Source organism: Macaca thibetana, chromosome 2, assembly GCF_024542745.1.
Source record: "Macaca thibetana thibetana isolate TM-01 chromosome 2, ASM2454274v1, whole genome shotgun sequence".
NCBI classification, from domain to species: domain Eukaryota; kingdom Metazoa; phylum Chordata; class Mammalia; order Primates; family Cercopithecidae; genus Macaca; species Macaca thibetana.
Window position 1 is genome coordinate 3,544,210 of NC_065579.1, and position 12,338 is coordinate 3,556,547.

The 12,338-nt window shown below is 47.0% G+C and overlaps 1 long non-coding RNA gene across 1 annotated transcript in view; it reads right to left on the reverse strand.

Annotated features, from left to right (window-relative positions):
* Nucleotides 1-284: 284 nt before the first annotated feature.
* The window catches only part of LOC126948000 (uncharacterized), a 148,625-nt gene continuing 136,571 nt past the window's right edge, over nucleotides 285-12,338 (reverse strand). The window contains exon 3 of the long non-coding RNA XR_007723280.1: nucleotides 285-306. This is a non-coding gene — a long non-coding RNA (uncharacterized LOC126948000). The remainder of the gene's footprint in view (nucleotides 307-12,338) is intronic.

Genomic DNA, 12,338 nt, shown 5'->3' on the forward strand with positions numbered 1-12,338 from the left:
GGGTGGCTGTGAGGATGAGATGAGCTCATGCTTGTAAGGGACTTGGCACCATGTACGGCACTTAGGAAATCCTCCAGTAAGGGTTCTGATGATGATGAAAGTGATCCTAACGAATAGAACAGAGACTGAGAGCTCAAAAGAACATCTCACCTCGACTCAGTTTGCTTACCTATAAGATGGGAACACTGCTTTAATCCCTACCCAGTTTTCCTCACATTGGTGTTTTGGGGATCAAATGAACTGAAGCAATGGTCCCAAGTACAGATCTTCGCAGAGTTGTCAGAATATGACACAGTTTTCACCAATCTGAATGATGGGGAAATGAAAAAAATAACAATGTAGTAAATGGTTTTTTTTTTCGGAGATGGAGTCTCACTCTGTCGCCCAGGCTGGAGTGCAATGGCGCGATCTAGGCTCACTGCAACCTCTGTCTCGCAGGTTCAAGCGAGTCTCCTGCCTCAGTCTCGCGAGTAGCTGGGATCACAGGCACCTGCCACCGCGCCCAGCTAATTTCTTTGTATTTTTAGTAGACAGGGGGTTTCACCATGTTGGCCAGGCTGGTCTTGAACTCCTGACCTCAGGTGATCCACCTGCCTCAGCCTCCGAAAGTGCTGGGATTACAGGCGTGAGCCACCGCGCCCGGCCTGTAGTACATGATTTGCAAATTGAATTGTTCCCAACTTTAAAAGGCTGCGTTATCCTGATGTCATGTCATCTCTAATCTGAGTGTGTGCGTGTGTATGTGTGTGGAGTTATCCCTTTTTAATGAAAGTATGGTGCTAATGAATGTTTGTTTTAATGGACTTGCTCAGAAAAATAAAAGTTGTCAACCCTGTACCGATCCCTTGTTTTTTGGAAATCTTACTAGTCTGTGAAATTAAAAAAATAAAATAAAAAACTCTATAAGGAAACCTCCAGGATAAGAAGTTTGAGCTTGCCAGTCATAAGATTCTGTATGGAGATAACAAAAAGAACAGCACCTCATACTGAGTCCCTACCACATGCCAAGGATGGCTGGGGATGGCTACACATTGCCTGTAATCCTCACGACAGCCTGGCAGGCTCGGTGTGGCTTAGCCCGTTTGACAGGCGGAGAAACTGAGACATAGAGAGGATAAGCAGCTGAACTCTTCCTCCGGGGGGAGTTCGATGCCAGGTCCTCCTGACTCCTCGCCTAACTCTTCCTCCGGGGGGAGTTCGATGCCAGGTCCTCCCGACTCCTCGCCTAACTCTTCCCCCCGGGGGAGTTCAGTGCCAGGTCCTCCCGACTCCTCGCCTCGCAGTTTTTCCTGGATTGTGCTGAAGGATGACTGTGGAGGAGGCCCTGACAGGGCCATGGAGACTTCACCACTATAAAAAGTAACCACACCACAGGCTTATGGGCAAATCACTTAACCTCTCTCGGCTTCTAGCGTCCAACTGGGAAATTAGGCAGAAAATCGGGGTCATGCTGAAAACAGATGGAAAGGCAAGCTGGGCTAGGAAATAAAATTAGCACAAAGAAGCCATTCTTTATGATTCGCGATGATTCAATGCCCTTTGACTATTTATGAAATTGGGAAGCGTCCCAGCCCGGGTAATTGACAGAATGCTGCCCGGATACAGGGACGTCATCAGATGGCCTCTTTCTCCCTCTGGCCAACCAGATTCAATCCCTCTGCCTTCTCACAGTTGGCCAGGGCCTCCCTTCCTGCTACCCTCGGTGGTTTTCTGGGTCCCAGAGGCCTCCCAGAGCTGGGTTGGTAGGAGACCCCTCCCACCCTGCTCACTCTCCCTCTCACCCTTCACACTGCAGGTGAGCATGGCGCTATGCATTGTTCATTTGTTCTTATGTACCCTCTCAGCAACTCTGAAGGAGGTTTTATTAACATTAATTTACACATGGGGAAACTGAAGCTCACTGAAGCTAAGAAACTGGCTTGGGGTGACACAACCTACAAAGGGCAGGAGAATCCCCACCCAGCCAGGGCTGCCTGACGTGAGACTGTGCCTCCCATTTTATCACTAAACCCCCATGAAGACTGAGGGAAGAAGATTCTAAAACTCTAACAGCTCCCAGGCTCCCTTTACATAAACTATGCCTTCTCTGGATGCCAAGGTAGTCACTATGTACCCACCATGTATTGGGCCATTCACTCAGAGCCAGGGTCAGCCCAACAACTCCTTCCTGACTTACGCCCTAGGAATGGACTTACAGCAACATTTATCTGAGATGTAGTAATTCTGGTGACAGTGACATTTCAATTCTAAACTTACCCTTTCTTTTTTAATTTAAAGTAAGTGCTTCATAGTTCTCTCTTCAGCCCTTTTTAATTTATTTGTTCTTATTGAAGACAACTAGTAACAAACTCCACATGATCATTCAATTTTTGTTGAAAGAGGTTACAACATCTTTAAGCAGAGGAGGGGAAGAGCCTTTAACAGGGAGGAGTGACCCCCTTCTCCAGGCCCAGAGGGCTCATGATCCTCAAGTGTATTGGCCCAGATGTCCCTATCCCATTTCAAGGTCTTACTTCTTCCCAACCGTGACAATGGTGGCATTGCAGACTTGCTGTGGTTGAGAACTGAACCTTCTCTGGAGTTCAGCTACCCTCATGATTAAGTCTTGAGCCTGACCCTGAGCTTTTTCTGCCCTCCAGGTGCAGGAGATGAAAAATCTTTCTATGCTGTCAAGGGGACCCTGAAACTTTCACATCTTACCTTAAATGTGATTAGTCACTCTCGCCCTTTTATTATCTTGCTCCAGTGAGTATGTGGCCCTTCAGGACAGTCATCTGATGGCATAGTCCTTATAATCACAACTTGACCCAACTCCTTAAACACCTGAGATATTGCACCTGCTACTGCGTCCCTTCCACCAGTATTTGATTCCAACTCACCACCACCACCAGTCTTAGCAATTGAACTACCACAGCATACCAAGTGCCACCCGAGCTCCACCCACCAGCCAGCCAGTGAGGGACCCAGCTTCACATCCCCATTGTAGAGGCAGCTCCTGCAGACAACTTCTGGTGCCAGCTGTCTTCTGTTGAGATCGCCAGAAAACAAACTCTGAGATGGAGAGTTGTGAGTAGGTTTATTGAGGTGTGCTCTTAGTAAGAGCACTATGGGGAAGTGAGGGAAGCAGGTTGGACAGAGGGGCAAGTTGAACTACAACTTAGTTGCAACAAAGGCCTCAGCCAAGCTCATGGTAAGCTCTGGAGCTAAAGTGGTCTTTCAAAGTTGTCCCAAATATAGGTAAAGTGGCCAGGCCTTTGTCGTCCTACATCAACCAGTCTTCAGATGGGTGTAGTCCTTGAGGAGGTGACATAGCCTTGGGCGAAGCAGCTTCTCTCGGCCGAAGGCAATGCTGGAGTCACGAGCAGTGGGGAAATGAGAGCCTGGTCCTGATGGGAGGAATCTGGGTGGCACACCACAGTATCTACTACAGCCCCAAACAATCTCCATTTAACCCTGTTGTCCTGGAATAATTATGAGTAATGTGTCTTCTCTGTTAAAAGTGTACCAGTGTGGATGATAAGTTTTGCTGCCATTCTATTCATGAGCCACCATCATGCTGCCCACTGCTCTGTACACGAAGGGCACCACACAAATAGCTCCTCCTTCCCTTCCTGTCGCTTGCTGCAATCAGCTCCTTCACTTCCCATGGGAGCATCTTTAAAGAGCCCACATGGTCCTCGGTGCCACTGTGCCATGCTGGCTGCATCCTAGGACCATCATCACCTTGGGTGGGTCAGGAAACTTGGAAAGAAGAAGGAGACACAAGGTTCTGAAGTCATTGCTCCTGCGACCATGAATGTGAGTCAACGGTGGCTCCTGGCTGGGAGGGGGCCCTGCCCCAGCATACCCCTGGTCATCTCCTAAGTTATCAGTAACCTACTGCATACGGTGACCATGCCCTGTTGCTGTTCAGCAGCCTCTAGTGCTCCATCAGGGAAGCTGAAGAGGTGGAACAGTGTTCAGCGATCAGCAAACACAGCCTCCTGCTCCCAGCTGCCTGCAGCTCCCAGCCCCGCCACACATCCAGCCTGCACATCCTTTGAGAGCAGATTGATGCCTCCCTCCTCACCAAGGCTGTGGCTTGGTGGCTGAGATGGTGGCTGTGTCCCCACCCAAATCTCATCTTGAATCATATTCCCATAATTCCCACATGTTGTGGGAGGGCCCTGGTGTTGGAGATAATTTGAATCATGGGAGTGGTTTCCCCCATACTGTTCTTGTTGTAATGAATGTCTCACAAGATCTGATAGTTTTATCAGGATTTCTGTTTTTGTATCTTCCTCATTTTCTCTTGCTGCCACCATGTAAGAAGTGCCTTTCACCTTACATCATCATGATTCTGAGGCCTCCCCACCCATGTGGAACTGTAAGTCTAATTAAACCTCCTTTTCTTCCCAGTCTTGGGTATATCTTTATCAGCAACATGAAAACAGATTAATCCAGTGGCCCTCAGCCTTGCCCTAAAGTGACCTGCAGTGGTTGGCAGGAGGTTCACCAGGATAATCATGGGGAACCCAGCACATCAAGAGTGTCCCAGAGGCTTATGCAGGAAGCAGCCATTCCCTGGGCTTTGATGCCTCTGAATTCAGGGAGCCCCCCCTTCATCTGTGAGGATCCTGCTGCAATTCTCATGCACACCCCATAGGCAATCAATGCTGTTGAGAAACCATTGTCACCCTCCTCCCCAAGTGTGGGCCCAGCTTTCTGGCTGAGTCTTGGAGTCTTTTGGTGCCTTGAAGCTGGGCTTTGAGGACTGATGTTCGCTCTTCCACACCAGTGAATCATGGAGGACACTCAGAGAGCCTGTGGCCCACCCTCTGCCCTCACTGAGCTGCCTCTGTGGACCTTCCTTTCCTTTCCAGATGATGGAAAGAGGTTGGCAGACTGTCTAGAGATTTTTCTCAGGGGTCTTACTGTGGCCTACATTTTTTTCCAAGGACAGAGACTCCATTTCTTTGTCACTTCTCGGGCACTATATATTTTTAATACCCCTTGTAAAACCAGAGGGATACTGACCCCAGCAGAATGGAGGGGCAGCCAGCCTCTTTCTGCCCTACTTGCCAGTGTCCTCAGACTGACTTAAAGGTTCAGTTGATCTACTTGGTTCTTACATTTCAAACCCCTGGATAAGTAAAAAGGGTCATAATTAGTTTCATTTTTAAATAAAAATGGAAAGTTAGCACTCATATCTTGATGACATCTTGGTTAGTGATTCTCTCAACGCTCGAGGAGAGAGAGAAGGTGCTGAGTGCTTTCATGCATGATCCTATCTGCAACTCTATGGAAGACGCTGGGCGTGTCCCATGGTTCTCAATTTTCAGATAAAGTGAGACACAGGGAGGGGATTATGGCACTTTGGGGGCAGAGGCTGTCTGCACATCTTGGCATCTTCCATGGCATCTAATGGGATCCCTTGCACAGAATGAGGGCCCTCAATGTTTGTTGAAAGGGTGAAATTGCCAAGATCACAGAGCTCGCTAGGTCTCTGAGATCCTAATCAAATGTTCTCTCCACTAATCCGAGCTCCCTTTGTCTGAGTGAGCCAAAGGCTTTGAAAATAATAAACATCGTTTAGCAAGTTCAAAACTGCAAAGAAAAACAAGCCAGAAGCATGAAAGAGAGCAAATTTTAAACCAAAATGAGCAGGTTCCAGGCATCTGTGATGCTGCTCATTCTCTGATTACCTTCCCCACTGCATCTTAATCGGAACAGAAGGGCCACGGCAGATCCAACCAAGTGAAGGGATGGTCCATTTTTACAGAAAAGCCTTCTTGCCTTGTGGTGCTCCAGCCCCAGGTGAACTGCGCCATCACAGTGGCAGCAGGACAGCCATGTCCCCAGCCCTTCCTGTCAGCCTGCGTCTTTCCTCAGGATCTCTTCCCTGGCCTCAAATGTGCCTGGGGAGAGGCATGCTCATGGCAGTGCAGGCCCATCCGCCGTGTGAAGTGAATTGAGTCCATGCATCACGCTTCATGCGTGGGAGCTAATGCAATAAAGGCCCAGCCCAGAGCCACCGTGGCATATTGCGCACATCAATCACCCACTCCCACGGACTGAACAGCCTCCTTCCAAGCCCCTGGGTGAACGCTGGAGGTGCTTCTGGGACTGATAAATGTTCGCTGAGTTTTAATGACTCTATGTCTCTCCTGCTACAAGATTTGGGTTATTTAAATAGGCTGGTGTCTGTTGCCTTTTCAGCCCCCCGAAGTAATGAAACTGTTTGGAGTCTACCACTAAAATAAAATGGTGGAGACTTTCAGCTCTTGAGTGTGGACCCTCCTTTTCTCCTCTCCTCTGTTCTCCTGCGGGGGCTGAGCTCCGGCCACCCTTCCACCTACCACTGTCCAGCTTTTCCTAATGGGTGGGGCCCTGAGAAGTGGGCTACAGGCTACAGGGGAGGAGTAACTCATCACCCCCTCACTGAGCAATGGCAACGACCCCTGACGAATCGCATGCTTGCCCCAAGGCTCAGTATCGCTACTGCAGAATCCCCTGTAATCATCCCGTAGAGGCATCCAATGCATTACATTAACAAAGCCCTCTGGCCTTCACCATATATTCATACATGCAATTTCTATGCCAGTCTTTTGAGAGTGTACGCTTATGTTTATGCACTCAATTAATATCCTTTTTGTGGTGTGCTTACTGTGTTCTATGTACTGTTTTAGGCACTGCCATTCAATGAATCATTTTATCATCATATCACCCCCAACAACAGGGTTTTATTAGCCTCATTTTACGAATAAGAAAACTAAACCTCCCAGATGCTGAGTAACTTGGTCAAGGTAAACAGCTTTGAGTCCACAGCCTGTGCGACCTTTCTGCTACATCTTAGAGCAATTGCATAGGCTCAGAGGAGAGCCAGAGCTCAAACTGCAGGGGTCATTATCTGTTATCCTGATTTGCCTTGTAAGGGTGCAAATTGTGGGAAAGATTTTTTCATGATATCAAAAGATCAGAAGGGCCTTTCAGATAACAGAAGCCCTTGCCCTCCACAGACTCTCCAGCAAGCTCTCGGGTGCATTTCATGCCTGTGCAGCCCATCCTGGTCTGAGTGACACAGCCCGGCTTCTGGGAGGGAGAAGGCCTGGAGGCAGGAAGACAAGCTTTGAAAGCTGGCAGGCCTGATTTTGAATCCTAGCTTCAGTCTTGAGCTGAAGTCATCCTTTTGGGGTGTTAGTTTCCTCATCTTATTAGGAAATAATAAATTATTTGGCAAGATTCTTGTATGGCTTAGAGATAATGGCAAAGGCTGGGTGCTGGTTAACTGGAGCTGATGGGGGTTGCAGCAACTATTATTAATCCTCCTCCTGAAGGCCCCAGTTCATTTCCCCTTACATTGTTCTAACTAAAGAAAAAAATCAGATGGAGATTATTTGAAAAACTAAAAAATTATAATGGCAAAAGATTGCCCTTTGCAGTAAAATAATTCTAATTGCTCCCCTAGGTTTGGAGGCCAAACCCCACTATTACAGATATGATAACTAACATTTTGTATGACAAAAATACTTCAAATGTAAATGATGACCTTTCCCTCAGTTTAAGCCAATCAGGAAACCCACAAGTGTGGGGTGCACTATGGGTTGAAGAAGCAGGTCCCTTCCCTTGTCCTGGTGTCAGTATACGTGGTTTAGATACCCCAGAGACTGGGTGGCAGCAGCAGGTGGAACCCATCTCAAATTTTCAAAATCAAGAAATTCAAATCACACAATCTGATTTGTCTCCTGTGCTCAGTGCAACTAATTCTGGAACCGCCCCCCAAACTCCGCAACTGTATTGTAAAAAAACTGGACATATCCCCTCTCTTTCCTCACTCAGAACAAGTAATTTGGGAGTCTCACAAAACGTTTATCCTATGTCTTATTGCTTTAGCTTGTTTGTCCTTTTGACCTCTCCGTTCCATGTGTGTTCAACTAAAATCTAAATTGACCTACTTTGTACCCGGCTCTGGGCAGGGCAGAGTGGCAGCTGACCTCCTTTAGCGCCCGTCACCTTCTGACTCTGTGCTACGCGCCTCGCACAGCTTCTCTCTCATGACCTCATTCCCTGCCCTCAAGGGACTTAACAAGCAAATGGGAGAGACACAATTGTACACAACCACAACATGGTACACAGTTTCCATGTCACAAGAAGGGAATGTGCAGACAGAGTACTTAATTCCAACGGGAGAAACAAGGAGGTTCCAAAGAGGAGGCAGTATTTGATTTGCCTTTTAATGATGGAAATTTCAGAGGAAGTTTTTCATGATATCAAAAGATCGTAACGCTCTTTCAGCTAGGAGAAGCCCCAGCCCTCCCATAAACTCCATTAAAAAAAAGGAGCAGAATTTCAAGACGGGACGTTGGGAAGAGGAATCCAGTCATTGTAAACAGACTGTGTTGCAAAACTTCAAAGACTCCTTAGAGATCAAGTAAACCCATGTAGCTGGGTCTTATTTATGGAAAGCGAGAAGCGTCAGAGTGGAGGGAATAGTTCTCTACATTTGTAGTCCCCGCAATGACTATGGATCAGGTAAATGACTGGTAATGCAGTTCTGTCTTCTTGAGTGGGTGATCTTCCTATTACTGACAAATTGAGATTTTCTGCTGTAAGAAGCTTTGAGTGCCCAGGCCTGGGAGTGGAAACCTGGTGCAAACATCCCAGACTGTTCGGAGCTGTCCAGGTCGTGCTGGTATGGCCCTAACTGTGCAGCCAGACCACGGCTAGGAGAGGAGCACAGAGCTGGCTCTCTTGCCCATAATCTGATGCATTGGAGAGAGCCTGGAAAATTATGTGTCCATTAGCTAAGTGACCCCGGGGCTTTATGACTTTGCTCTTTTTGTAAATCAAAAATAATAACAATAACAGCTCACCATCTTCTCATACGGTTGCAGAGAGTATTTCATCTACCACTGAACAATGACAGCTGCTCCCCAAGACAACGCCATGCTGAGCCCCAGGATACAGAAGCTGATGGAAAGTCTGTGCTCCCATCCTGACCCACCTAGCCAGGACCCCATCATAATCAGCAGTTTAGCCCCTTTCTTATCAAAGAGGGTTGGCACCCAAGCCAGTTCAGAAGGGAAGGTGATTGTTTTAGTGCAGGAACCTTGTGGGGAGGGACCAGACGTCCCTGTCTTGAAGCCAAGGTAACTCCACCTAGAAGAGGTCGCTGTTAATTCCACCTGACGACAGGTGTCCCCACTCTAATCTGCTATGCCCTTTCATCCATCATATCCTTCCTGGGCTGCCCTTTCATCCATTATGTCCTTCCTGGGCTGGGGCTGTTGCCAGCCGGCTGGAACCACAGAGAGGTGATGTGGAGGTGAGTGTGCCTGTTGCAGGGCAAGAACAGGGCTTCTCTCTGGGCAGTTCGCCCAGTTCCAGGTAGCCTCACGCTGAACCCCAGACACCGGTGTGTGGCTGTTTGGTGCTGATTCACCCCAACCAATGGGTGCCTCACTCCAAGGCAAGGTAAAAATTTCCAGATGATGTTTTTCCCCATAGGATGAAACACATGAAATGGGAAGAAACCAATCATTCCCAGGCCTTCAGGATGACAGACTCTGACATCATCTATACCCAAGAGAACTGCTGTGGCAAAAGGTCCATGCTGTTTGTTCTGACAAAGCCACCCGGGCTTCTCTCAGGGACGCTGCACTGAATGTGTCAACATCTCTGAAAGTCCCCTGATCCAAACTTGGGAGGCTGACAGTCCTGACTTCCCTTTAGTCAGAAACCTGGTTCCTAGGGCTAAATCTCATCTTGCATTCCCCGGCCTTCGTTTCTGCTTTCTTTTTCTTGTATAGGCCTTAGGTCCTGACACAGTCTCATGAATGACCCTCTTTTCATTAATTAATTGAATCAATCAATGAATCAATCAATTATGAATCAATGAATGAATCAATCAATTAATTAATGAAAAGAGGGTCATTCATGAGACTGTGTCAGGAGCTAAGGCCTATATAAGAAAAAGAAAACAGAAACGAAGGCCAAGGAATATGTGATTTTCATCTAATTATGATATACTTAACACCAACGAACTCCTCCAAAGAACCAGGGCATTGGCAATATCATGTCTCTGCCTGTGTGTTTCTTTCTCATCAGACCTCTCTGCCTCTCCCACCAGAGCCAACCACTTATTTATCATTACCTTGGTTGTTTTAAAGTTTTATTTTACATATCGTTTTATTTAGATTTAGTTGTTCACTAAATAGTAAATAATAGTAAACAATATTCTTCTTCTGGATCTTTTCACTCAGTATTTTACGCATGTGTATATAGAATTGTGTTATATACGTTACGTAGTGTATGTATATACTATATTGAATATCGTGTAGCTATAGCTCATTCATTTGTACTGCCATTATGTGGCAATGCCACAACTTATATAGTCAATATCCTGTCAACAGGCATTTGTTGTTTCTGGCTTTTTGCTGATATGAACAATTCTACTGGAACTTTGTTGTGTGAGTTTCCTAGCATAAATGTGAGAGCATTTTCATGCACACCTAGTAGCAAAATCGCCAGGTCATAGGATACATGAAGGTACAACTTTATAAGACCATGCTAAATGACTTGCCAAAATGGTTGTGCCAATTTGCACTTCTACTAGGAATGTGGAGGAGACGCAGTTAATCGACATCATCTCCCACACGTGGTACCACAACTCCTCAATTTTTGCCATCAAATGAGTGCACACAGCAGTAGGATTTAATTGCTACACAGTTTTGGAAAGTAAGCTGGATATTTCTATTAAAATTTTAAATGGACTTGCTCTTTAACCCAGTAGTATTACTTTTACACATCTATACTACAAAAAAAAAAAAAAAAACAAACAAAGAGAAAGAAATTGTTAAAGCAAGTACAGAAGAGTACCTTTTAAGGGCATTTATTACATTATCTCTTGTATTAGCAAAAGCTTGAAACAACCTGAATTTCCATCAATAAATAATTGGTTGAATAAATTACGGGAGATCCATACACAGATTAAAATGCAACCATTGAAAACAAAACCAAGTTAGATATGTGTACGGTGACTTGGAAAACGTTTACTGGATGTTGCGAAGTGAAAATAAGCAAGCTATAGAGTTCTGAGCCTTTTCACCAAAAGATGAGCTCTCTTAACTCAGAAACAAAGTGGAGAAGACTTGCTCTACCCGCAGAGGGGCAAGGAGAGCTCCTTACGCTCCCAGGTCCCCTGCCGCAGCCCTCTGGACACAGGTTAAGCAACTGTGATGAAGAGCGTGGGGCAATAGGAGGGTCCAGTCACTAATCCGGTAACCTAGGAACAGAGAGGAAGATGTCCTCAGGACTCTGACAGGCCAGCTGAGGGCAGAGCCCACGCTGGGAGCCAGGGGCCCTTTTGCTCCTGCCCCAGTCCCTGAATGGCTCTAAGAGTCCTCTCCCCTTTCTGGGCCTCAGTTTACCAGTCTTGAGGATGACTCAGTGAGAAAAGGTGACTCTTAACTGTCATGAGTATTGCCTCTCTCTACCCTCCCCCCATCTCAAGGGTCCCTCTGGTAAAAATAAAGAGGTGCTGCCTCTTGGCCATCTCTCTCAAAGCTAGCTGGCTGTGGCGTCACAGTGCTGGCTCTAGTCACGATCCAACAGCCCTGAAAAAATGATTCTCCCCGAAAATGTTCCTGCGATAAGTAATTTCCACGCTTGTGTGAAGCACATTTGTTCTTCTGCTGCTGCAGGAAGGAACCATTTAGTGAATTACTTCTTTCTCTAACCGCTTGGTGCCCTGGGAGAGTTCATTCCCTTCACAGAGGCAAGCAATTTACTCCTATAAGTTCACCATGAGCCCTGCCAGGCCTCCAAAGCTTTGGAAAATTACCCAAACCTTCTCCCCCACAACCCCCTCCAAGAGCTGAAATTGCTCAGCACACGAACAGAGTCCTTCAAGGTTCTTTGGATGTTAGGTGTCTGGTAAGCACTTATGAAACACCTTCCGGGTATGAAACTCTGCATGAGGCAGCTGGGAGATACGGAAGACAGATGTGCCCATCCTCCAGTGACTCACAATAAACCTGGGAGACAAAACAAGTCCCAGATTCAGGGTCATGAGATCTTCCCTGAGGCCGTGGGCCAGCCCAGTTATTCTCTGTTTCCTCTGCTGAAAGATGAGGGGACTTGGTTCTTCATCTCCAAATATCCTGCTCTTCAGCTTTCTAAAAGGCTACGCAAAATGCAACGAGCAATTCCAATCCACGAAGGAGAAGGAGGGCCTGCCTGGCTCCCCCAAAGCCAGTGCCTCATCACCCCTCAATACCAACCCTGAGCATTTTTCCTGCTGCGCCTCTGTTCCCTGCACCTGCAATGGCCCGGGCCTCCCCTCTGTTCCTCCCAAGCCC